Below are 25,596 nucleotides of genomic sequence, written 5' to 3'. Positions count from 1 at the left end.
TGCACTTTGCCCTTTACAATGCTTTGCCTTGCCAGGATGAGAAATATGCTCAATATGTTCAATCCTTTCATTTTTCTTATCAACCTTTTTGCTTTTTCTTCTGAGCTGTCATTTCACCACTTCCAGTTTTCAGCCAGCTTTGGCCATTAATGCAGATGTAGAATCATCAAGGTTGGAAAAGACCTTCGTGTTCAACCATCAGCTCAGCAGCACCACCTTGTTCACCAATAAACTGCGTCCTCAAGCACCACATCCACATGTTTTTTGATCACTTCCAGGAGTTGTGACTCCACTACTGTAAAATCCAGATATTTTGGTGCCTTTAGATTGTAATACATTCCCTGTTATCTTCCTATTTTAATCCTTGGCCTGTTCAATGCATTTTTTTTTCACTAACCAGCTTCCCTAATTTTTCCATCATTCTTACTGACTTGGACAGTTTGACCAACGTATCCTTCTCTCAGTACCCAGATTCTCAAGATTTATCAAATGATTGAATACCACCCCTGCCTTTGGAGATCTGTGGGGAATAAATTTTCAGCTGTAACTTTTAGGCCTCACTACTGTTCATGTTTATAGAGCTGTCACCAGTTGCAATATGTGTCCTTATTATCGTGGCTGCACCTCCTCACACACAGTATGTAAATAACTATTTTATTAGATTTCTCTGTATGGAAAGTCCCAGCTTGAGCTGATGTTAAGTTAGAATATGTGACTTTAGCAGCATTGTGCCATTCTGCTCCAACTGCAGCAGAAGCAAGAAACTTAAGGCAAAATATAGAGTGAGAACAATTACTTGGAAATCAATGTCATTGTGCTAATTTGGGGTGGGAGAGCAGGGGGGGAGGTTCAAGGAATTACTGTCTCTGCTATTTTCAAGTCTTTGTTTAGGTTTTCATTGTGTAAACAGAAAGGTTTAAATGTAGGGATAGGATAGGATAGGATAGGATAGGATAGGATAGAATGTTAAAATAATAAGTGTAGCCAATTTTCACAGTAGTCTGAAGCATATTGTTGCAGGTGTTATAAATACAGGTCTGTGGATGCTTCCTCTGTTGTGGGCTTTTCCAAATGAGCCACCAACACTTGGAATGCAACAGAAGTTAAACACAGAACAGCCCCTCATGAAATGTAGATTGTCTTCTAAAGAACAATGATCCCACTTGAAAATACGCTTCAAAAACATTCCTTTCTGTGCATCACAGAAAAGAACAAAGGCATTCAATTATCTCTTCTTTTCATAACTTAGTCCCAGAATGTAATGAGAAAGCACACATTTGTTCTTTTTATACTAGAGGACTATTCAAGGGAAAACCCAGGAAGAAATGGTGATGTGTCTAAATCCTACCCTGACTCAGTCTGCAACTCAATTCTGTTTATCACATCTCCTTGAAACCTTAGGGTGGCTTTATGTCTTAATCTAACATTTTGCTAAATCTAATGTCTTAATGTCTTAGTCTTTATGACTCAGTCTTATATTCCAGGCTTATAACTTAATCTTTGTTTGATCTTTATTTTTAGAAGCGTAATAGAGCTGCGAGTCCTCATCCAGGCATAAAAATAACTCGTGTTTTATTCTTTTCCTTGTGTCTCTACCAGTAGTAAACTGGCAGCAACACATAGTTAATGGCTGAGTGGTGGTGTTCTTCTGAATTTAAATTGTGTTCCTTTCCCCAACTGCATCTTTCTCTGTCACTTGACCTAGTGGTTACATAAAACTGGCTAGGTTATTGAATGCCTCTTCTGTTGTGGAGATTAACTCTGTGGTGGTCAGAAGTGCACAATATTTTGGTTTTTTGTTCTGCCTGCTTTTTATTCTACTGCTGTCTCAGACAACGTGCACTTGTAGTTCATTTCATGTTTGTCTTCAGCTGATTTCAGAGACATTCCTACAGAATTCCATCTACTTGTCTTTTCTACAGTGGATGAACTAATCTATGGATTACAGCAATTATAGCACTACTGACAGCAGCAGTTTTACTTTATTAGGTGTCATTTTCTACTTATCTAACAGTGAGTAGGGTTTTCCTGACCAACACAAATCAAAGTTGACCATTAATGTTTTTGCTGTATCAGTGTTATTTTTAATTCATGGTGCAAGGAGAAGTTCTGAATTTGAGCCCTTCATGCACAAGCAACATCCCCTTACCAGAATATAACAGGTCTGAAACATTTTGGTCTGTGTTAAATCATGTCCTGGTCTTGACTAAGCAAATAATGTCAGAAGACCTAACCCAGACACCTGGGAACACTGTGCATGATATTGTCTGTGTGTCAAATACTCCCTGCTATCTCATGGATCACTAGTTAACTACATGTGACAGCCAGTTTAGTTATTTCTTAGCAAGATTTGACAGTCACTCAACAACAGACCAAAGGAAAACCCTGACCTGCAAATGGTGGATTACACCAAATTTTATGAAAGATATACAAAGTGTTTAAGCAACCCTCTGTCTTTGTTTAACAAGATTACAACTCAGAAATTAAGAAACTTCAGGTGTGGGTGTGGAAAAGGAAAAAAACCAGCTTTTTACTAGCAAAATCTGAATAAACAACAAACGGTGCAACCAAAAAACTTTCAGAAGAAACTAAGACCCCCCTCAGGTGGGGGGGAAGAAACCTGTGACAACCCAGAGTGGGGTGGGAGGGAAAGGAGGAGGGAAGGCAGGACTGTCCCAGCACCCACCCCCTCCCTAAATCCTCTCATCCCAGAAGAAACAGATGGGGATGGGGGGAGGAACAAGGACAGGACACCAGGGAAAACATTCCAGCATCTCTTTTCAAACCTATGGCACCCCCATGACTTGGGGAACCATAATTCTGTTTTTAAAAGATACAACTTTATGGGATTTATCATACATTTTACTTCAGTCCAGGACATCTCACTGAGAATAATTTTTCTTCCCTTCTTTTTTCCCACTTCCGCAATTTTTCTGAGCTTTTATCCTTTGCAGAACAGAGGCTCTTCTGATGTACTTACCACTTTTCATCACAATCTTTAAGGTGAATTGAAAGCTCTGTTCTGAAACACAGGTGAAGTGTAGCAGCTGCTGCTTCTAAGCTGTCTGCAGTGATTTTGAGTCCGCTGGACTTCAAATTCAGAAGTGCAACATTATTAAAGCAATAGAAGGACATAAAAAGAAAAGTTTTGGACAAACCTCCTGCACACAAAGCCTGCAGCTCAACAGAGCTTTAATTTTACCATATGTATATGGCTGGCTTTTGACAACAGCCATCAGTATTTTTTTTTTTTTTGGTCCAAATGTCATTCTGCACAATGGAGTGAGATGTATTGGGAGTCTCTTAATTGGAAGCCCTTTTATGAATCCAAGAAGTTATTGTCGTTTCATTTTCACTCCGACTGCAGAATGGCAGACCAGCACATGCAGGCTGAAACCTTCCAAAGTCATTTGGCGACTTTTCTGATTTGTAGTTTCGTGGTTGCACTGAGTGAGCATTGAGCACAGACAGATATTTCTGACAGCAAGCAGACCTCAGCTTTGCTGACCATCCAGCCTGATTTTGAGCCAGTTAAAGAGTAAAAATGAGGAACAGCTAAGAGTTACTCTTGAAAGTGTTGCTGCTGGCGTTTAGTTTGGAAAAATAACCTGGAACATCACTCCTTTCTACCCTGTCCAGTGCTTATGTTCACAGGGATGTCTCAATGGGAATAATTTTTTCCTGAAACAACGTTTCAGCTATTGAACTACATTATCCCTGAAGAATCATTGGTTTTATCTAAAAAATACCCTCTACCACTGGAGGGGGAGAGAAAATACAACAAATGGTTCACGAGCTGAGCTGAGGGAGGGGGGAGGACGGTGTCTGGTGCAACGTGGAGCCTGGCAAAGGGAGCAGAAAGTAGTTTTCCCTGTGTGTTTAAATGTTTGTCTTCTTTGCTTCCCAACACCCAAACCAGTAATTGAATGTTTATGTTAATTGGCCATAAATTAACCTCAATTCCTCGAGCTGAGCGTGCTTTGCCTGGGACAGTGCTACAAATAACTCAAGGAAAGTTGGGAAAAAAAATCACTATTTTTAGTTTAACTTATGGACAAAATGCCTATGTTGAAGTGGCAAGCCTATGTCACAAGCCATATTTCTGTCAGCTCTCACAATTAAAGGCAGGAGATGCAGGCTGTTAGTTTTATTTTGTGTAAAGGTTGTTTCAGGTTTGCACTATATGTAACTCAAGAGGAACTGTAAAAAAGCAACGAAGAAAAAGGAGAAAAAGAGAAACTACAGGGCCTCTTGCAATCACAGAAATAGCTGGACTGTGTTTTGTTGAGGATTAATTTGAACCAAATTATCTGGTTTCCAGATTAGTGGTTAATTGAGTGCTCTAGGAAGAAGTGAAACCAGAGTAGAAGAGGTAGATTTAGAGATCCCAAATACCTAAATTGAGTGTAACATAAAAATGAAAGAGGCACTTGCCCCTTTCATTCACATTGTCAATTACTTCTCTAGTAGTAAATAGGAAAGATCTTTTTTGTTATAAGAAAATTTATCTAATAATTTGCTGCTACCAATGTGTGGGGGGGGCCCTTTTGTGTGCATTTAGAGGCTGGAATTTTGGTTTGATGGTTAAAAGTTTTATCCAAAATACCTTTCTTCAAAATACAGTGTTGTGATTGTTGGTGTGGTTTTTTTTGGTTTTGTTTGAAATACAGTCTCTCTCTCAGCATTTGCTAGAAAATAGGTATTGATCCTTCCATTTGTCTATAAATTGTCTACATTCTGCCAGCAAACGATATTAGTAAATGATGTACTCTGATTTATCCCATCAGAGTGGGTCTTTCTGGTCTATTTTTTGTTTCCCAAAGGGGTGATTCAAATGCATAGGAAAATACATATTTAGACTTACTAAAAGATTTTCAGTTTTCCAGTAAGTTTTTTTGCGTGGGGCGATGTTTTATAAATTCCAAATGTCTCGTGGTTTCCCGGGCTGGATGGTTCTAAAAAAAAAAAAATTCATGTGTAGTCCTGTAGACCACAGGAAACCAGGAATACCTGTATCATGAGAGGCAGTCATGGCTTCCATCTGCTTCTGACACCACACAAAGTTTTGTCTTCTGCACGTTAAAATGACAAGAGTTGCTAAAACTTAAGTTCCCATCTGCTCTCACACCTAAACATAAGCTCCTCTTTACACAAAGCCAGGAGTTTTGGAACAACACCGGGTAAACAACGAGTGAAATGATTCCAAACAGTGGCAGCGTGTTCCCTTCTGGTGCTCAGTGGATGTTTTTGGGTTGTGGTGAGTACGTTTGCTTCGTGCACATCATTTTATAGGGTGCTGAGAAACCTCTCTGCAGGGACTGCTGCGTGTTAATCAAACTAAACGGCATCACTGGGACAGAAACATCCATGGCTCCATCTCATAAAGGCCATCAGAGAGCTAAAGGAGTGTCTTTCACTGGTTCAGAAGGAAAAGTTTAGGAGCTGTAGGTGGATTGCACGGAGGAAATCGCGGCTGTTAAGGACACTGGGTAAGGAATGTGGTGCTGAAAAGCCTGGTTTTAAATCTCGTTAAAACTGTAATACAAACTGACAGAACAAGAGAGCTCAAAGCTGAGGTCATCACCCTGTTGGTAATGAAAGCTGCCTCTGTAAAACTGAAATGTGGGAGTGTTACGACCTTAATGGGATGATTTCTGATTTCAGTGCACTTGAGGAAATGTATATGAATCAGAAGACTGCGCCTGAGAAACGTAATTCAGTTAAAAAAATTATTTGAATGACAATACTTGGTCAAGTTGAGGGATTTCTATAGAAATTGTTGAACCTGATGGGAGCATTTGCATTAATTTTACATCCTGATGTGAGGCATTGCAACAGAGTGGCAGCAGCCATAAGAAAGAAGGAAGAAACTTTTACCATTTGCTACCCATTCATATATGGGCATGAAAAAAGATACTTAAACATTTTATGTTTCCATTTTTTTTTTACAAGACACTTGTTAGTTATTTGCAAAATAATCTATAATATTAGCAGTGGACAGCATCATTAATGCCACATTTCAATTGACTACCAGATGACAGAATTACTCAGGACTGAAAACTGCATTTGGAAGAATATATTTGAGTAAAGATAGCAATACATAGCACATAACCTGAGCATATGATAGCCCTGTTGTAATTTAAAACAATGGGGGTTTAAGACTTGGCAGAAAGCCTAAATCAGTGTTTCTCTCAGTCTTTTTTTTCCCTATCATACTGCTCCTGCCTCCTCCTTTTCTTCCTACCCACAGACAAAAAAAAAATAAAACTATCTTGTACAATTCCATAGGTTTTTGATACTAATTCACAATTATCACGAAACCTTTCTAGGTCTGCGGGAGGCATTGCAAATTTGTCTTCCAAAAATAACATCCCATCCTGGAAATCCTTTGAATGCTTTGGGATCACCTTCATGAAGGCTGCTGAGAATTCTACATGTAACGTTGATGAAGATATGCCAGGCAATTATATATGTTGGGGACATGCTGGAGGAAATCAAGGACTGCTGCCTCTCACTGCCTGGAAGAGCTGGTTCCACTCAAGTTCTCTTTCATTGTGAGCTCAGAGAATCAGGGGACAAAGATTAGGTTTAAGTGATTAGAAAAATGTGTCTTCAGCTGGTGCTGTAACGTGGAATGTGACTGAGAAGCATCTCCACCTCTTCAACAGAGGATTTATTTGTTTTTACAAACGAGAGACGTTCCCCCCGCCCTAAATAAAAACAAGAAAATAAAAGACTGATGATCAATGATCATGTGGAAGGCATATTACTCAAACTTTGTTGGTAACAGGCACAAATTGTACCCAATTTCCTGGGAACCAAGGGGTTTTTACACACTTGCCAGCGGGATATGCCCCAGGGGTGTGCTGAGCAGATCATGATGTGGAAAGGTTCTCCTTCTGTGCAACTTTACTTCTATTTCTTTTTTGTTTTCCTAAGGCACTTTCAACCCATTCTCCTTCTGATATATCCCTTTTAATTATCTGTTTCCTCTTTCCAAGTGACAGAAAGAGCCGACCCACTAAGCAGGTAACTCCAAATTTATTTTTGTCCTTTGATTCCAACTTGTTTAAGTAGAATAAGAGAGGGTTTTGTGCCTGCAAAGAAGTGGGTAACATCTTTGAATCTTGCCTGCCTTTGTCATTCTGAAAGCTTCATCATGTTGCTGCATGTCTGCCTTTCTCTACCTTTTCTGCTTAATAGTTCTCCTCATGTTAATATAGGAATTGCCAGAAGTTTTAGGGGGCCAATCAAGGAAAAAGTACAATTCATGTATCTAGTGTATGGGAGTCATATTTTAAACTTACAGGATAAATGAATGGAGGAGAATGTATTTGATGCTGTATTTGAAATATTTTACAGCAGCCACACTGTATAATTGGCTCCCATCTTTCACTTCTTCAACATACCATCTTTTTACTTTAGGAAGTGTTCTTTCAAAGCTTTTCTTATTATCAGATTCTCAACGTGCTGTGTTCATATAAAAGCTAACTCCAGTGAAAAGGGCCAATTTGAACTTCCAGGAAATGACAATAAAATTGAAATGGGAGAAGTGTTCCTGACATGAAGACTTGCATATAAAAGAAAGTGTGAAAGAATTTGGGCCTTTCTAACTGACTATTTGATTCAGCACAGTTCTTCTAGGACTGGATTTTTATGGCTTGCAGAGGTATTACAATCATTAACGTTGATATCCATCAGAAAATGTCTGACATGCTCTGCTGAGGTTTGGGCATTGTAGAGTTTTAGGTTTTCTTGAGAAAACTCGTGAGTTGAGATAGAGAGAGTTTAACAAGCAAGTGGAAAAGGGGAGGAGGGGGGAGCCCACACAGAAGTGATGACAATGATGCAATCACTTGCCATGTTCTAGGAGCATATTGCTGGTCCAGCCAGTTTCTGAGCAATGGTTACCTACCCCAAATCCCCTTCCCTTAAAAAAGTAAAGAAAAAAAATAAAGAAAAAAAATTAAAAATAAAATAAAAAAATAAATAAAGAGCTGGATGTGACATTCTGTGGTGTGTCATATTCCTTTTGTCAGCCTGTGTCACTCTTCCCTTCCCAGCCCATCCCCAGCCTACTTGCTGGGAAAAAAGAGAAAGCCTTGGCATTGTACAAGTGCTGCTCAGCAATGCTAAACCACTGGTGTGTCATGAGCACTGCCTTAGTCACAAAACCAAAAAAGAACACCGTGTGGACTGATGAAAAGAAGCTACACATAAATGTTGAATTAATAACTCGCAGATTTGTGTAATGCTGAGCAGTTTTTCCATCCACTGGCCCAAGTTCTTCAAGGTCTTAAGGTCAGAACATGACTGATGTTTCTGAAACAGCAGAGAGAAAATAAGACAAGTGGACTAATTGTTAACACAAATCACAGAATCACAGAACCATTAAGGCTGGAGAAGACCTCCAGGATTGTCCAGTCCAACTTTTGAGGTTTATATCTACCTGATTATTTCAGGCATGACTATGTTCCCCTAGAACCCAACAGTGATTTCAACTTGAAGCACGGTTTGACTCCATCTAGGATTCAGATCTGGGTGAAGATTTGAGTCATGTCATGAGCTACTCTGTATTTGTGTGTAAAACAAAAATAATTTAAGAATTATGCTTTTTCCTACTAAACCCTTCCGTGGTACTTGAACCAGAAAATCAGTCTCTCAGCTATTTTTTAATGGTTGCTGTAATTTTAGGATGGAATTTTTAAAGGCTTGGTCTGTGTCCACAGGTAGGGGGTGCAAAATGCATTTCCAATAGAGATTTGAATTATTTAAGGCAGCAGCTCTATAAACTCAGGTTTTTTTCATGACCCACAATGTTACCACAGCTTTTGTAGTTCAAGTCTGACTTCACAAAACAACCAACTGAAACTTGTGAGAAGAATGACTCTCCTCATTATTGTGGCTAAAATCATTAAATATTTTAACAATAAGAAAAAAATATCCTGAACACCTCTGCTTAATTGTTACATTTAAATTTTTAAAAAGCCGTAGACAGAGGTATTTTCTACTCAAATAAAACAGGGCTTTTACCTGTTGCTTTGCAAAGAGCATTAAACCCAAGAGCCTAAATGCAAAATAATGGAGGGTTGGTTTAGAAATCCTAGGATTTTGCAAATGGCTATATTTTGAAGCCAGGGGTAGCAAAATAATTCTCCTTACTTTTCCAGTCAGGAGTGCGGCCTTATGGCAAGATGCAGCTGTGTATAAAGACATTGCTCCTAAAATCTATATCAGAAGAAATGTAAAAAGTACATCAAGCCTATGCAGGGCTTCGTGGTAATGTTATTATTGCCAAGGAACATTGTAGATTGGCTGATCTCTCACATGGTGATTTTTATTTTGGTTTTGAGTAACTGCGTCTGCTGGTTTGGAAAATTCGGAGCAACTATTTTGGGCAGCACATAGTTGTCTTCAGGGCTTGTTTTTGCCACAGTCTTTCTGCCAAAAATTCTGCTCTGAGATTTGAAAAGTTTTGAATTCTGGCCAGGCTCATTTTTACTTTATTTTTGGACCGTTCTTTTCAAAAGGCATAACACGTGGTCACCGGTGAAATTCGCCCGTGACAAGTCTCTGTGTGTGAGGTGTGCTCTGAGCGTTGTTACACAGCAAATTACAAATATTAACTAGTATTAGTAACAACACTACGAAAATGTTGTCATATTACAATGATATTTTTAGCTTTCAAGGACTAGAACTCTAATATTCCGGCTGGCACTACACACAGAGCTGAATCTGACATTTCTGCACTGCCTTTATTGTGTGAGCTAGAAAGGTCATGGCTCACTACGATGCATTTGTAACAAATGATTGGTAAAGAGACCCAAGGAATCAAAGCTAATTGTGACACATATGGAAGGGCCACAAAAGAAAAGGTCTTCCCAGGAAACGAACATTTCTTGCTGTGGGGAGTTGACCTTGACATGCTGCCAGATGCCCACCCAGCTGCTCTCCCACTGCTTCTCCTCAGCAGGACAGGCAGGCAAAATAACACAAAAAAAAGCTTGTGGGTCAAAATAAAGACAAGGACCTCACTTACCAATTAACCATCATGGGCAAGAGAGACTCGATTTGGGAAAAAATAACTAAATTAATTAAATCCCTGCTCCAGCACTGGAATACCTCCTTCTCTTCTTCTCTTACCTTGGTGTTGTAGGACTGATTCTTACACTTTTTTTTTTCCTTGTCTCTTCATTCGTGGACACAGTTTTGCCCTTTCTTAAATATATTTTCCCAGGGGTGCCACCATCTTCACTGCTGGGATCAGCTGTGGGGCTGTTGCAGAGCCAGCAGGAAGCAGTTGGAAGTGACTGGGACTGGCTGTGTCCCCCCACACACCTCCCCTGCTGCCAAAACCTTGCCACCTACCCCCAGAACATGTGCCGCCTTCATCTGCTGAAAAGACATCATTAACATTCCCTAAAACAAAGTCTTGTCATCTGTTCTCCACGCTGGATTTGCTGAGATGTATTTTAACGTTGTGATAATTTTCTTGCAAAAAAAACCCAAAAACCCACAAGTTATGGAAATAGAAGCTCCTAGACCTTCTCAAATGATTCGGGGAAAAAAGGAGCAGATCTGCCAAGCTGCTTCAAAAGAGTTGGATCCCCAGGTGTAATGTAAACTCTTGGAACTGTTTACAGATACTGACAGTTTTCCAATCTTGGCTAAGTGTCTAATCCTTTTGTGAAGCAGCTTGTCCCGGTTTTCATTCTTTCTGGCATAGGAGGGTAGATTTCACGCGAGATTCATCATGTCCTCCCGCCGTCTAAAAATCGCTCTCTTTGAAAAATAATCTATGGAAATCCCTTTCCACTCGCAGCTTCCCTTAAACTCGGTCGTGTTGAAAGCTTCCTTCGTTATGCAGCCCGGTAAATCAGCGGTTAGGAAGGGGATAAACGGACCTTTCTGTCTCAGCGATGCCTTTCCTGATGCTGTTCCCTGCACTGTGCGAGAAGCGCCAAAAGGTGGCAGTGGCAACACCTGTCGGGAACGATGCCAGCAGGTGGGAAGCTGAGGGAGCCCAAGGGAGAGAAACACTGTCCCTGTGATGCTGCAGCTTTATGAATTAAGCGCAGATTCAACTCCCTCTGCTTCCCCAAGAGGGGATGAAAGAGTAGCTTAAGGGTCAACAGGAGAAAAGGACTGTAAGGTGTAACAGGGGTGAGCCCTGCCTGATAACACCGGAGACAAGGCTTTGTTTTATGGTTTTACAGACTTTCCATATTCTTGAAAGGGCCCTCACCTATTTGCAAACATCTGATCTCGGCTGGAAATTCAGTATTTCCAGTTTGGAAAGGGTGATTTCCACATCCTTCATAAGAGTCCTTTAAGTCCCCTCTCTGTCTTCTGTTATCTTGCCTTTTAGAATAAAGTGAAGTCTCTATCTGACATTATTCTGTATTTTACTGCATTTTACACAGTTTGCCAGTGCATACAGCCTCTTGCCTGGCCAGCCTTTCTGTCTTTGTACACCTTCCTTTCTGGGCAGCAGGAAAAGAGAGAGGAAAATGCCTTGTTCCTCCCCGGTCCACCCTTCTGAACTGAGCCAGAGCATCAGTGGTGAAGCACAGAAAAGCCTTGTAGTTGTGCTTGGAGAAGAGCTTATTGCAAGAAATAGGAATTAATCAAATTACTTCAAGATAATACACTAAAATGTGCTCTAAGATCCAATGCTATCTGTTCCCAGGTCTTCCCAGCTATTTAGGTTGTTGTTTTCTATGGAAATAGAACTTCTAAATGCTGTTAAGCATTCTTCAAAGATTAGATTCTTTATTTATGGATGCCTTCATATCTCTGTCACTTTTCTGACAAGCTGTCCAGTAAAAAAATATATCGATTAGCATGACATTCTTATACAAGATTTTTTTGCTGTTGAGTGGTCATCAATGCATCTGATGGCTTGGTATTTTTAGCTACTCCTTTATGTAAGTCACCCTCCATTGCAGCCCACTGTTCAAGTAATTTTTTCCTCGTGTTTATTACGTGTTCCCACTTTGTTTGAAATGTGATTTGTTTTCAGTTACAGAAAAAATACATTTTCTATTTCAGCGTTGCAGATTTTCAGCTGAATGCTTTCAGCAACACCAGTAAATAAAGCTGATTTTCCCACAATTTATAGTCTAAAAAGATGGAAGAATAAAAACTGCAAAATGGTCAAAGTTCTTGCAGCAGAATTAATCTCCTTTTTGTTCACTTATGGCAAACAATCCACCTGGATCCTTGTTGCCAATTGCTCCTTGTTGACCGTATTCAGTGGGTATAGAAATAATTGATTTTGATGGCAAGTGGGTTTTAACTTGCAGAATTGCATGTAGGGAGTGGTTGCTATAATTATTTTGATTTCCTATGCACATTTATAATACTTGTGTATGTTTAAAGTGGCTGAACTGCCTGCTGTACACCTCCCTTGAGCCAGGAAACAGTGTCTAAAAGATGGGTAGATGTGCCACTAGAAGTTCCAGCTCAAAAAGGAGTTGAAAGTATTTGCTTACTTGCTATCTACAGAAAAGAGTGTGTGGATTGTTGCAATGTTTTAGCATTGCTGTATCTTTCCAAGTTGTTTTTAGGGAAATACAGGATTTTTCTTTTTTCTGCTAAAATTCTTTTGTCGGTGATTTTCTGTTTGTTTGGGTTTTAAGATTGCATAAACTCTGTAATTCCTTGTGGTCTGCTTTCTTCTAAATGGATTTAAATAAAGCTATTCAATGTAAGTTGACATTAACTAACATTCTGTGCCCATACATGCAATTTTATAGATTATCTCTGACACTAGGATTAGTACGAATTAGGTTTGCCAAGCAAGACACACTTGTGCATTCCTGCATTAAAACAAGATATCTTTTAGCATAGACTGGTCTCCTTAAATTACCACACTATCCACGATTAAGAGTCAAATTTTATATTGAATGTCCTAAGTAACCTTAATTTAGCCAGGCACAGACTGGGGGGCGTGGATGTGAGTCCCTGTTACCAAGTTATTGTGTCACTGCCAGTGAATGCCTCTGGAATTCACGTTCCATCGGGGAACCTTGGATGAGAAAACAGAACTGAACATTAAGTTGGTTTAATTTTGCTTTTGTTCGTTTCGCCCCGGCCTTATTTGTTTGCCTTTTTCGTTTTGGTGCTCTCTCGTCATTTTGGAGGAGACAATCTGGGTTTGCAGCACTAGGTGGAGAGAGAGTATTTCCGAATTGGAAAGCCGAGCTCCCAGGAGCAGCTCGTTAAAGAGTCTGATTCTGCAGCTCAGGGCTCCCTGCTGGTAATTTATGCAGCCTCTGTCGTGGCTGCCACGCCTTAAGGGGACGTTTGCAGTCGTGGTGGCCCTGTGACAGCCCTTCTACATCTCATATTATATAATATAATATCATTTTCTAGAAAACCACACCTACTTGGCTAATTATTGTTTCTTGACACAATATATATATATATATACTACAGGTTTTTAAATGCAGATTATTTAAGAGAATATAGAATAGAACATAGAATAAAGAATAAAAAGACCTTTTCATTACTTTTCTGATCAAATTAATTATAGGCACTATTTCTATCAATTAGAGAATTAATATTGATTTTAGTGGGTATCAGAAGCAGTTAAGATTCAAGAAAATGGAAAATGCTTTCTAGGCAGTTTTATGACCAATAAATGTCTTGATCATGAGATTATTTGCAATCTGGGGGCAAAGTGTAATGCATAAACTGATTCTATTGTTGGCACATGGACTACAAGCAGCATGGTTGTCTTTAGCCTGGATATTCAGTCTTTTGTCATGCATTTCAGAGAGATTTCTCCCCAAAAATTTGAATTATTACTATTTGTAATATGTACCTGGAGAGAGAGTTCTTATAAACCCTCAGAAACAGCCTGTTGGTTAGCTTTAAGAAAAACTTATTTTCATGGCAAAAAAAAGAAGTTTAATCTTTCATATGAGTAAATTAGATCATTCTAAGTACTTCATCCAGTTAAATTTTTAGGCTTAATATAAAAAATCAATCTAGATTCACATGCTACTAATAGATATTTAGGGCTGAAAGAGACTTAAGTCCTTTTTCTTGCTCTTAAGCAGGACTTAACCCTGACATATTTATATAATTTGTTATCAGAAGTTCCACTGACTGAGAGGATGTAAGCTCACTTTCTGCGTCACTAGAGACTGATGATCATCGTTGTTAGAAATAGTGTTTAATTTAATTTAATCTCTGCTGGTGGCAGCTACCCCAAGGTGGCCTGCAAGGGTCACCCAGGGTGCACCCCACCACACCCCCTCAGTGGAAAATTCACCTTCCAGGGAAGGTGGACGAGAGACTGCGGAATAAATAACTTTTTCTCTACTTCCAAACATTAAGCTGCAACATTTGTAACACCAGCCCGTCAGCTGAATGACAGCACCCGATGGAAACCTGGCTCAGCTTGACGAGCAGGGTCCATTTTAAACACCTATTAAACACAAAACGTTGGCATTTGGACACAACATCGAGCCCTCAGGTTTTTTTGTTGCTTAGCTACTATGTGCACTAAAAATATCATCTCGGGTGATGGCTGTAACAAATTACAAATGGCTGTAACAAATTACAGAAATCGCTGCAAAATGACTGCAAAATTACACAATGTGGCCACAGTAGGCGGGGAACTGAAAATCATTTTAAAAGAGGGAAATTGTTCTTCCACAGTTGTTTCTGAATCTCGGTTTATGCTTCAATACCTGGAAGTCTTGCCAAAGAAAGAGATCACGTTTTTCTGTTTAGTTAATGGGACAGCATTTCATCTGTGGTTTCTCTGCACCTGCAATTAATATTATAGTGAAGTTGCTGTATTCATCCAGCACTTAGTTTCAGCAGTCTCTGATATAGTTGAGGGAGAATGCTTGCCTGTGAGAGCCCATGCTATATTTCATGCTGTCTGTTACTGCAATCTATAAGATTTATCAGTATAAATATAGTTTTGACTGAACACTTCCAGGGGTGGGGCAGCCACAACTTCTCTGGGAAGAGATCTTGCTGGTCTTCTTTCGAAATGTCACGCTGCCTCTCAGGTTAGGAAGACAGAAAGGACATTAAATTTATGGGTAGTTTGGCCAATTCATATCAATATAAATTAAATTTTTACTGTAATTCATAGGTCATGCCACCACAATCTGTTGCTGTCTGTTCCTTTTTTTTATGTCCCATAGGGAAGTAACGCTTTTCGGTTCAATTCTTCTTTCTGAAGCCCTCAGAATTAACTGAACAGGTCTCGAGATTGTTTTACCCCCTTGTTTATAGATGGTGTAGAACTGAACTTCCTCTCAGTGTGTGAGACAGAGTGGTCCTAAATATATCAACACAGGAGTGAACCTTTCCAGGTTAGACAGAATTCTCAAACTGAGAGTGTCCAGCAGCTGCATTTGTCAAACACTGTCACTGCTTTGCACAACACCAGCTGGCAAGTTACAGCTGCTGTGACATTTTTCCTCTGTCTCAGGCATCATCCCTTTCTTTAAGCTTCCATATTTTTTGCAAAGCCAACTTTCTGGCTTAAAGGAAAACTCAATGGGCCAGGATCACACACAGAAAAGTTTTGCAGCACGTATAGATTCACTGACATGCTGAGGAACGCTTAGAAAAACATTTCAGTGTTGAAAATCGGGGCTCCTCTTCCCATAAGCATGTCAAAACCATCTGTAAACCTGGTTTGCACTGTAAAATGTGTGTTTGGTGACAAATAAAATAGTAGTAGATATCTTTCCTTTGCTCGGGTTCCAGCAGTTGTACTTCCTGCTTTCCAACCACCGCCAGACTTTGCTGCAAAATTAAATTATTAAAGGCATGAAATCCTGTAAGGCTTTTGATGTCTTCTTCTTGTCATTGTTGTCCATATTCAGGAAGCAACCTGAATATTTATTCTCATTTGTGGGTACACCCTTTTTATTTTTATCCCAGTGACTGATCTCAAAACCCAGAATTAAATATTTCGCTCTGTGAAGATAAAGACCTTAATCCATTCCCTTGTCAGAATGGAAATGAGGGGATTTGCCCTTGTGTGACCAAGTAATATCTTCGTTGACTCCAGGTAACAAATGTTCAGCATTATATTGTTTTTCTAACAAGTCAGGAGAGGTAAAAAAAAAAAGTGTTAATTCGAGGTAAGATTAGGAATAAAGTTTTCCTGTCAGTCCAGTTATGCTGGACCACTGATTCTTGGTGATGCTGGCTTTGTGCAGCATATAGAGATATCTGAGACCAGAATTTCCTTGACTATTTCATGGAGAGGAGGGGTATGAAAACCATTCTAGAGCACCTTGCAATGTTGGATCTCATTTTTAATGTGTGGCTATTCCTTCAAAATGCATAAAACAACCCCGACAAACAGTATTCATGACGCCTTTAATCACTACTATTTGACTTTAGCTATGCTTTTTCTCAGTTCTAGGAATAATTCTAGGAAATCTTAAATGTATCCAGTATTCATTACCAAAGTTGGAGCTAAGTGGGTGTCCTGGCATTCTGAATTACTTGAACAGCAGCACAGCTGCTGTGCCTCAGTCAGTAGAAACAGTGTCATTGTTCTGGTTTGTGGGATCATTTACAAACACCAGATATATTCCAAGTCAAAGGTGTTTGGAGGTGCTGGGGTGTTTTTCAACTGAGAGAAGAAAATAAGAAACTAAGACTGAGCCTGAACGCTCAGCAAAGCTTGAGAAAATGTGTTTCTCCCACTAATAATATAGTCAGAACTACAAAGTAGGTGACAATTTTACTCCCAAAATAGTCAAAGGGAAGGCTCACCTATACCTCAGTGATCACAAGGTTTTACTCATAAACATGTTTTCTGAGTCCAAGAATTATTTATGTCCTTATTATATTATTTATGTCATTATTTCAGCAGGTAAGACAGTTTATTTGCCAGATGTTTTGGTGGGAAGTACTCACCCTAGGGTTTCTTCCTTTTTAATCTCTTTTTTTTTTTCTTTTTGAGAGAAAGGGCACTTATTTATTTCGAAAGGAATTGCAACTACGCAGCTCAATTTTTTACAAACGTATTTGATTTGTGTTTTTTCTTCTGAGCACATAGATATTCATAATTTATGGTAGTGATTTTAAATCATGCTTTTCATTGAACTTTGTACAAATTTTGAATTATACCACCGTGGGACAAAAAAGCTCTCTATCAGCAACTCCAGTTCTATTCTTTACTTGGATGGTTCCCTAAAAGATTAGTTTTCCCCAATGGTATTCATTTTTTAAAGTGTAAATTCTGTTAACTTTTAATGAGCCATCAAAGCACAGAAAGTTGTATTTTCTGACTGTGCTTTCATATTTTGGGTCAGTTTCTAAATCCATTATCATTATATTACTGTTATATTAATAAATTATTACCATTTTGTTGAAATTTATTAATAAATAATAAAAAATAACCACAGCGATCAGGATCATAATAATAAATAACCCACTCATCTTTGTAAAAATCATGACATTTTTCAAACATTTGATCTTCTGGCTCTGCTAAAATTGATTAAACACATTAAAAGAATTACCCTTAAACAGAGAAAAAAAAAATTAGAGTTTTGTTCACCATTAAAATTAAGTTAAGAACATTTCCTAATAGGCCTCCAAAAACCCCATGATCATTACAAAGCAGTCAGTAAGAAGTAGCTCACTGCTCCCCAGTGGGGTATGAATTATTCTAACAAAAACCAGTAAAAATAGACCCTAAATTGTGCATAAGGTGTGCATTAAATGTGAACATGAAAGACTGGTGGTGACTGTAAAGCTGGAACATTGACATTTACAGTAGGAAAATAAAAGTAAAATATGTGCAACAAGTATATCCACAACAAAACTGCAAAATTAGCAATCAGAACAAGAATTATTCTCTTTTTCTTTAACCAAAGTAAGAACTCAGTTAATTGAATCCATATCAAAAGAGTCGTTGGCATTTTCCAGCCATGTTTCAGGGGGGAATAGTGAGTAATTTACTTTAGCTCTTTCAAATGGCTTTGAAAGTCTCATTAAAGAAGACCTGACTACATAAAAATCTCTGAACTTGGAAAACAATTTGTCAGCGTGACACTAAGTGGAGATTTTTAAAAGCCTCCTTGAGTAAATGATGCCTGATTCTTATTAATTTTTTCTTAAGAGCTCCTGTCCTTTGCATGTGTACCTTACACAGGGTCTTTTTTTGCAAGGGAATCTTACTTTATTCCTGATTGCAACCTAAAGCAGATCAGGTCAGAAAAGGTGTGTCAACATAAGCCTGAAAAATCTTCTCAGAAATTTAAAAATGGGAGTACAGTGCTGCCTGGGAAAGGGTTTATTATCAGTGTCACAGAGAATAAGGACCAGGATGTGACACACTTCGAAAATAAGATGGCAACTATTTTTTACAGTCAAAAGTTTACCTGACAATTCTTCCACCTATTCCTGCATCAGCTTCTGTTTCTGTGGGCAATTCTCCATCCATTTCTGCATAAACCTTCTCTAACCCTCTAAATGAGACTGTTGGGGTTTTTTTTTTAGTTTTTTTAATTTTTTTTTTCAGCTTTGGTGTATCTTTGTGAAAATACAGAAGCGGGAGAAAAGTATATCAGATTTCCAATATTAAATTACTAAGTTGATTGTTTTCTGCAGTGTGAACATTCTGGAGCTTTCAAATCCAGGTTTGGGCTTTTGAATATTCCTTTTTGGTCTTTCTGGCTTTGGGATTTTTAACATAATTTCTCATCAAACAGGGAAACACGAAGAGGGGTTTGAGAAAACCAGAAACGTTATTTTCATTATGCTTTTTATACTCAACTATTTCAGACTCAAAAAAAAAAAAAAAAAAGAGAGAGAGAAAAAGCAGAGAAACACCATTTCAAACAGTCAAAAGAATGCAAAAAGAAATAAAGGCAAACAAAATGTCTTTAATTATTACCTCCAGTATTATATCATCAGCATCAGATCTCATTTTCACCAACATGACACGTCAGGAATTCACAGTGTGGGAGATAAAAATGTTCCAGATCGTGAAGTGTGTCAGAATTTGGGCTCACGTGAGGGTGTTGAAATCCAGGTTATAATTTAAACCCACCTAATGAGACACTTTTGCATAAATTAATTCAGGTTGGTAAGATGAGATTTGAGTCCTTGTTTTATACTCTTGCTGTCTTAAAAGCACATTGGCTCAGATTTTAAAGAGATCTGTTATAAACTGATGTAGATTTTATAAAATTCTGTGCAGCTGAGGGGTTTTTTAATTTATTTTTTTCTCTTTGGCTTGTTCTCTTGCTCTTTAAAGAGGTGGAGTGGGAAGACAGGGCACGTATGTATTTCATTTGTTTCAAAGTTGTCGGTGATGGCAAAAATCAATCTTTAGGGTGTTTTCCCTTTTGCTACGATGTTCAGTCCACTACATCAATGGCACCTGCGAATAAACAAGCAAGTAAAATTGCATTTTCAAGCCAAGGAGAGTGCTTTGGTCCCCTGTTCCTCTCTGTGCCATAACCTTTCCTCAGCCTCTGGTATTCGGTGCAAAGTGAAACCTTCGACCACCACAACAGGGCTGCAGAGGGGAAACCAAAATCATCTTCTAAGCCTTGACAGGTTTGGTTTGTGAAATATGCACTCGATTGCCATTTGGTTTCTTACACCAAGGTAGAAAAACTGGAACTGTCTGAGAATAATGACATTTCTGTCCTTGACCCAGATATGGTGATACAAGGAAAACCATAAGAAACCATCCCTAAAAATAGCAGAATGTGTTTAAACTAAAATACTGAGGGTTTTCTAAGCCTTGTCATATGAAAGCAATAAAAGCACAGAGTATAAAGAATTATCACAGCTTGCAATTATCAGTATAAGAAGATTAAACAGATGAATTCCTTTCTTTTCTTTCCATAACTGAGTTTATCTTCATTCATGCAGTAGCTGCAGAACAAGACTGGCAGACTTCAAAGGCAAATGTAAGAGTTTTAGGTTTCATCATTAATGTTATTTGATAGGTTTTTTTCAGTTTCCCTCCTTCTCCCTCATTTGGTAAACAAATTTTTTTCACGTATTATAAATAGGAATTAATAAAATTCCTGGTATGGGAGTGAAGGAAACAAGGTGGAGGCTTCTATTATCTGAGAAATCAGAAATTTTGCTTTTGATATTTTCTTAAACGCCAATATTGACAACGAAATTAATTGATGAACAAGCAGTAACAGATTAGCTGGTTCAGAACAAAAGTTCCAGTAATGGTTTCTTCCTTTTTTATAGCACATGCTTTCAGGCTTGTCCACCTCTGATTTGAGTTGTTGGGACTGGACATGTTATATTTAATCCTACAAAAATAGTAGTGTCTCCTTTTAACTAGACTGCAGTTACAACAATAATCTGAATTCTTCTAGAGATGGGCACAGTTGATAGCTTTCTTTCCTTCTCTAACAGAAGGCTGCAGTCTTTTTAATGACCTACTGTTAAACTGTGTGTAAACCTACTGTGTACTCTGCTCATCTTTCACTCCAATGTTAAAATTAATTGAATATCTGTCAATATGATAGTGGATGGTCAGTGATAGTGAGTAATTGTATCTAAACAATGCCAGATAGAAATCCTGTGAATCTCTGCCAGAGCACATAAATTTATATCCAACATGCCCATATTACGAATGATTCCCTGACTTTGATTTTAATTCTTGCCCAAGCAATTAATGTTCTGGCATTCACAGGGAAATTTCCCTGACTTGAAGTTCTGTTTCCAACAGAAAGCAGGCTAACAAATGAGGGACTGGCAGCCCAGCACGGTTAGACTCCTGTTATTTTAGATATCATTTCAGCCTGCTGTTTTTAAAGACGTAGTTCACCCACAGGCAGGTAATAAATTGGTAGTTATGTCTGGATAAAGGAAAGAATTCAAGTGGTAAGACTCTGAGCCAATATAAAATTCCACTGATTTCACTTGGAATATTCTGATCTTCCTAGCTAAAAATCTATTTTTCAATACCACTTTGGCATCATCAGCTTTCCTAGTGTACATTTAAAAGGAAGTTTTACTAATAGACTGTGACAAATAGAAACAAAATTGGAACTGACTTCTTATACAGAACCAATTTATGCCTCCATGTAAATACCTTTGGAAATTAATCACAGAAGTCAAAGTTTTATTCTGAGTTCTTAACTCTTTCCCTAGCTGGCAAATGGGTTCTGTGGCATTCCAGCTTAAGACTTCATATTCTTGTATACATTGCAATGCATTTGATTTCCAAATTGTGACTTGGAAGCTAATTACCCACTGATCACAGGCCCTTGAGTCCATACAAGTTAAAAGGGATTAAGCCAAAAAAATAAGTCAAAATGTCTTCCAGCACATCATCTTGACACCATCTTAGACTCTCTTGTATTTCTTCTCTCATTAGCTTGGCTAGTAGCTCTGATTTAGTTCTGCCAAAGGTAACATTGGTATTTTTAACAAATTCATCTCAAGCCACTCTGACATCATTTATTTCCCTGACCTTCCCATCTGGTATGTTTTTAAAGCCTCCCAGAAAGGGTCACAGTTGCATGATGGTTTGTAACCCAGCAGTCACAAGCACCTAACTTGTGACGTTGGGTTAAAGAGTCACAGTCAGCAAAACTTCTTTTGTAGTAGAATTTTAGTCTGTTCTATTTTATTTTAGTTTGTTCTATTTGCTCAGGGTGTCCACAGCTCCCCGTCTCCTCTCCAAGAAGCAGTTCTACTCTTCAGATATGGGATTTACTTGGGGTGACCACATCTGCTGGATTATGAACAGGAGGAAGAACTGGGAGAACCACATTTCAGTTTGGAACTAGAAAACCAAAAAAAGGAGTCTGTCTTTGCTTCTGATTAAGGATCCTGTCTGTGTTCAGCTGGAAATACTAAGTGGTAAAAAATTTAGCTGCAATGGAATAATCAATTACTGCAAAAAATAAAATTCAGAATCCTTTTCTGCACCAGGACACAGCACTGGTTACAGTCAAATTTCAAAGAGAGGAATAAGTGTGGAAAGAGAGCAAAGAGGTCGTAAAGAGCAAATCAGGGATATAAAAATCCTACTTGATGCAGAAACAAGGTGAGATTTTGCTGGGGCAGTGATCCAGAGGAGTTGACTGTAGCTTTTGGAGAGGTCTAGGCAACCTGAGCACCTGATGCATGCAGAAAGGTGAAGTGGTTTTGAAAAGCAGAAGAAAGAGTCCCTTCTCTGAAATGTCATGTAGCATTTCCAGAAAAAAAAATAAAATAAAATCAAAATGAAGGTTGATCCATGAAGCTCACCTGTGGAAAACAACAAGCTCAGAAATACTCTTTTTAGGTGTTAATGCACCTCGGAGCCAGTTCTGGGTGAATGTCTCTAAAACCAGCAATTACTTTTTCAAACAGTCTTCCCAATTAGCCAGAAAAGGGCAACTGAGCTGTTAGCTGAACTTCACCCAGCAGATTTTCCTGTAGTAACATTTGCTTTGCATTTTGCGTGCCCTTACCCTGTGATTGCTCAGTATTAAAAAAAAAATAAATAAATAAAAAAGGGAAGTGGCATTTGCTACTAAGGAATTGCAAATAGAGTGCCATAGTATTCCAGTATATAATGAGTGTTACTCCTGGCACAGTAATAGTAGAGCAGTTAGTTAATCTTCCAACAACATAAGGCAAATTTTGACCGACTCTAAAAGCCAAAGTTTAATTTTTTTGGAAGCACTGTCGAAAGAAATAAATGACAGCTACACACAGAAAGGAAAATAATCTTGTTAGAGTTAGATACTATTAGCCTTTATCTGCTTTTGAGAAACCTGCATAGTTTCTGACAGGATATCTGTACTTTCTTTGCTGGGATTAACAGAATCTATCACCTTCTCTTTTGGTTTCTGTAGTTGCAATAGTTCTTAAAATAATTCTCCCGTTCCTACCAAAGACTGCCTCAGGTTGTGCATACAGCCCCTGTTTCTCTTCAAAACCTGACAAAAAATGAATTTATTTTTTTCTTTAACTCTTACAGACATGGTTCTTCTATTCCAGTATTTAGCAGACAAGTTTACTGGACTCTGCACATTTAAGAGACCGACACAGGGAAAAGCTGTGGTGTGGTACCCTTCTAAATGAATTAATACATTCCTGGCAGTGACCAGGGTGTCTTCATTACTTTAGGAGTCTTAGAGAATGTTAACAAAGCAAATGTTTTAAAACTCTGACCAAGGTGGATATATTTAATCCTAAAATTTAGGAGGATCTTACTTGTATATCAGTAGGAGTTTTTTTGATCCTTGCTATTAAAAAGCATGTACTTTAAAATATTTTAATTCCTGAATCAGAATGTATTTCCATCAGCTGTAATCTACCTGTACTTTATTAAATATTTTTGACTTAGCATGTTTTTGTAATGTTAGAATGACAGATGTGGTTATTCTGTCATTTCTTATAATCTATTCCATTTGAAAGGAGGCATAAAGATGTACCATTCAACTCATCTGCATGAAGTGCAGAAGAAGGTACTTGCTCCATGGGACATAAAATATTTATGGTAGTGGAAAAGGATGAGAAAAGTTTATACAAATATCCACTGGTGTCATGTAAGCTGTGAGGCTCCAGAATTTCATAAGCTTTTGTTGTCGAAGTGGGAGGTATAAGTATGTACCCAAGGCCTGTTTCTTTTGATATAGACAGAAATTCTGCCTTTATAAAGGCTGTATTTTCTTTTTGCCTTACACTGATGAGAAGTTCCTAGCAGAGTCCACAGAAAGACCACATTAGGAAATTTAAAAGTGGCCTATCACAATAAATTTTTCATTTTTGGTGTCTTCTCCTTCTGCTCATAAATTACATTTTTCACTTCGGAAGGAGGAAGAATTTTTGAGATGAATTCCAATATTGAACTGTTGAGAGGAATGCATTTTAGACTTCAGATTTCAGATTACTTCCAAACCATTCTAGGATTCTGTAAGTTCTAGGGTGATGAGGAGCACTGATTTAAAAGTAGACTCTCCTGAAATTCTATTTTTTTTTATTCATAGTACTCTTAAAATGTTTTTTCCCCTTCCATAACTAAAAGTGTGGAATTTATTTTGTCCTCATATGGTTGTTTACGAAACGGTGCAGTAAACAAATGTTTTAACCTCACGTTTTGCTGAGGTTTTCTTCAAAGATTTTCCTTTATAAATCAAAATTATTTTGAAAGTGTTACACCACTTGTTCATTATTAAATTTGGGGAGCAGTTCTAAGACAAATCTCACCATATGTATCAATCTATGCTGGTTCACCTTAGTCCCAGACAAAACATTTGCTGACTGCGTGGTCTCTGAGTAGATGAGTTGTGTTGTTTTGTGTTTTATTAGACAAGCACTGGTAAATGGATTCCCTGATTGGAATTCCCCTGATGACAACTTTATGCCCCTATTGTTCCCAAAACATTCAGCCACTGGAGATTTCAATTCCTAGGTTTAACTCTGGGAACAGAAGACACCTAATTAGTGCCAGAGCTCATAACTTGTGAAAATAGAGACAGACAGCACTTTTTTTGATCTCATGTGCACTTAACACTGAAAATGGTGGCCAGTTGGTCTCCTTCAGGGTGAAAAATTTAAACCTGTCTTCTGGTAAATGGAACAAACAGAGGAAACTAAACCCAGCTTCAGATAACTTGTTTTAGGCAAAATCTTGCTGTTAGCCAGGTTGACATTTTACTGTTCATAAAGAGCATTCCTGGGTAGTAAATGCAGGCATAATATGTCAGGTTCTTCTTAATAAATGTAGTCCTGATCCTGGTAAGATGAATTTAATCTTCAAATCACACATTTCCTTCAATTTACTCTTATTAATAATTATCATGTGGTGATTTACTTTTTCCATTTCATTGGTCTGAGATATCACCTAGTTTTTTTTGGGCAGAGCTGAGCAGTTAATACAGACTGTTCAAGAAATTTTTGGAGTTCAAGCAATTGATAATGAGATAAAATAAGTGTGATTTGTTGATGTTCCAGGTAGAAGTAAAAATACAAATGTAAACGTCAAAGTTGTTTTCATGAAGGTTGAGTTTCATAATCTACTGATGACATGGGAACAGAGATCAGGTTCACATTAACTCCTCTGTTTAATTATATTTCATCTCTTGAAGGAGGCAGATGACTGCAAAGCTCTGAGGTTTGTCCTAACGTTGTATAAACAATTCCATTCATCCTGGAATTGACAATAATGTAACACTGATATTTTCATTAAGAGTCCAAACCCTGGGTAATGCAGACTATTTATTGATCTGATCACAAGGTACAATGGCTCTCCATCACTGAAGATATTTACTGGGCTTTCTAAGGGAGTACTTGTTGCACAAATTGTAGTATTATTTTTTAAGACAGCTTTGTACTTTTTACTTGAAAGGTCGTGTGCTTTTTTTCTTCAGTGAAGCAATCATCCACAAAGCAGTCAGCTTGGTAAATACTGTGTCTTTGGGACACCAAGCTTGAAAAGTCTGTCAGCAGAATCAAAAATTCCAGTTTTCACTCCCTTCCAGTTGGAAAGAACGATTTGAGCACAGGTCAGGGCCCTGCTGTCATTAATTTTACAGAAAGTTTCACAGTCTTACTGGCTCCATAATGATATTCTGAGGGTGGCAGAGCTCTTGTGGCATGGAAGGGGTAATTTTGCTAGAT

Source organism: Chiroxiphia lanceolata, chromosome 9 (assembly GCF_009829145.1).
Source record: "Chiroxiphia lanceolata isolate bChiLan1 chromosome 9, bChiLan1.pri, whole genome shotgun sequence".
Taxonomy (NCBI): Eukaryota; Metazoa; Chordata; class Aves; order Passeriformes; family Pipridae; genus Chiroxiphia; species Chiroxiphia lanceolata.
Note: the sequence above shows the minus strand (reverse complement) of the source record.